General features: G+C 43.1%; 1 protein-coding gene and 1 long non-coding RNA gene across 2 annotated transcripts in view; one reads left to right on the top strand and one right to left on the bottom strand.

Annotated features, from left to right (window-relative positions):
• The window catches only part of grin2da (glutamate receptor, ionotropic, N-methyl D-aspartate 2D, a), a 196,537-nt gene that overhangs the window by 112,055 nt on the left and 81,988 nt on the right, over positions 1-2,494 (top strand). The gene's annotated exons all lie outside the window — the stretch shown is intronic.
• LOC109968898 (uncharacterized) lies at positions 201-928 on the bottom strand. Its single transcript, XR_002276200.1, has 3 exons — positions 638-928; positions 465-539; positions 201-383 (listed from the first exon to the last, which is right to left on the bottom strand). It is a non-coding gene; the product is annotated as an uncharacterized LOC109968898 (long non-coding RNA).

The raw sequence follows: 2,494 nt of genomic DNA on the forward strand, positions 1-2,494 counted from the left end.
GAGGCGACGGGCCGGTGTGGGCTTGCTCATAGCTCCCCAGCTTAGCTGCCATGTGTTGGAGTTTACCCCGGTGAACGAGAGGGTCGCTTAAGTCAGACTTGTTTCCAGTGCATGTCGGACTCCGGCAGGGCTGCCCTTTGTCACCGGTTCTGTTCATTGTTTTTCTAGACAGAATTCCTAGGCGCAGCCAGGAGCCACTAAAAAAAAAACAGCTTTCATATCCAGAACAGACCTTGAGCTTAGCAGAAACAATATCAGCAGACAACTACCTCACCTCTGCTTCTGCTTCCATCTTCTCCTCCTTTACCATTTTTCTCCGCCATGCATTCAGCCAGAAACAGGAACATGGTCTGGGTCAATCTCTCATCTTGTGCTGAGGTGGCCTGAATAACAGAGCACACGTATTATTTTCAGAGAAAGCTTTGAGGAAAGTGAATGCCCGTGTAATAAAAGCCTGCTCGTACCTGCATCACCAGACTCATGACAGACCAGAAGTGATATGGGTTCTTGGTGATGATTTTACACAAAGCCATTCCTGACTGTAAAGATGGAAGATTCCCATCAATAACCTCTTCGTTATTCTGTACATCATGTGTGTTTGCATGTTCACGCGCAAGGTGGAGACGGGCCTTCTCACCTGCTGCATCTACTCCCCCACCCGAGCGTAGGCCACGAAGAGGTGGGAGTGATACTCCTCACTGAGAGGCACCTTCTTCACTGCAGCTTCATACAGTTTGGTGACCCACTCCGCTATGCTCAGGACCTGAGCAGGAGAGAAGACAAAAACAAAGCAATAAGGAGATAAGGAAAACAGAGCAGGGACTGACCATACAACACAGCTGTGAGGAGCCACAAAAACAGCCAAGTCAGTGTCTGGAAAGGCAAGTAGGAAAATTTCACAACCAACTCTGATTGAGAATTTAGTTGTTTTTGTAGTGCTCTTTGCTTAGACTGCTGCCCCCGCGACCCGGTCCCAGATAAGTGGAGGAAAATGGATGTGTGGATGGATGGATGGATGGATGGTAATAAATAACTTATTAGTTGCTTAATGTAGATTTTTTTCACATTCACCAACAAATTTATACAGAATTGCTTCATTTTCTTCACAGGGAATCTGTGAATGTGCCGCCTGCACAGCAGAAGCAACAGTTTTCTTTTTGGAGAGTAATTTTGAGGATTCGCAGTCATGACAGCTCCACACAGGCTGGGATGGTTTTCAGTGAGTTTGGTCAGAAAAAAAGAATCACAATGGAGATGAGAGTGGGCCAATGGCAGAGCAGGGAGGTAAAGGTTATGGTCTTATCGCCAAATGAGAATTTTTGCTTGGTGAGAAACCCTGAAAACCTTCTGACCTGATGTGAAGAGCTGAGTTAGTGAATGCCAGGTTGTAAGGAGGAAATCTAAAGGTTAGTAAAACTTTAATAATCAAGCGTATTATCAACACTAGTGTAAATCAGCAAGGGCTCACTCGTAGTGACAAACTAAAGGAATGACCACCAGCAGATTTACTGTATGGTTCAGCCTCTCATCGACCCCAACAGCAGACAGAAGAAGTTAGCGACTAGCTGGCAGAAACATTACTCCCTGGGCGACAAACTTTTTTCTCAATTGCACAAATCCTTCAACAGAACATTTGAAAACAACAATTCTGCACAAAACAGTATAAGTTATCAGAACTTAAATAAATATACTCTGTATACAAAAAAGTGTCAGAAATACTGTATGTACAATCAGAATATAACAAGAGCAGAGAACAACAATAATATAAAATATTAAGAATACACAAATAAAATATAGAATAAATATTCTAAATAACACAAATCTTTCATCACACAAATCACACTAAAGAAAATCTTATTATTACACTGCACTAAAAACAGAAAACTAAAATCTGACCTTTCTGGCCTTCCTTGATGCAAAATCATCAATAATGTCATCATACGAAATCTGCTCCCCTATTGAGTGATTGATACTGATGATAGCAAGGCCAGTGAGCCATTCCTGAGATATGGTTGACCTCAGGTATGACTTGTTCAACTTCAGTTTTGAAAAGCTCCTTTCTGCTTGAGACACAGTGACTGGCGGAGTAAGCGCAATCCTGAGAGCAGTCCAAAAGTTAGGGCAGATCTCTGATAGATCCTTATCTTGCAGAAAAGTGATGAGCTCAAGAAGGGTCATGGTTTTTGATGGCAGGTGAGGGAAGTTCTTGATTTCCTGCACAAGCTCTCTACTGTCCAAATCAGAGTGCCCTTCAAAGTGCAGTGTTGTGCCTAGTACATTGCATTGCTCTGCCAGCTCCTCATCTGGAAGACTTGGGAAATTTGTCAAAACCCCAAATTTGTTTTCCACATTTTGCAATATAGTAAACCTCTTCCTGATGGCTGACATGGCTGCATCATCAACAACATTGAAGAATCCAACCTCCATCTTCCTAAGGGCATCACTGAAAGGCTCATCATGTGACTCATATGAGAAGTGGCGGGTTGTGGACCGC

The sequence above is a fragment of the Monopterus albus genome, unplaced genomic scaffold (genome assembly GCF_001952655.1).
Source record: "Monopterus albus unplaced genomic scaffold, M_albus_1.0 scaffold165.1, whole genome shotgun sequence".
Classification (NCBI taxonomy): Eukaryota; Metazoa; Chordata; class Actinopteri; order Synbranchiformes; family Synbranchidae; genus Monopterus; species Monopterus albus.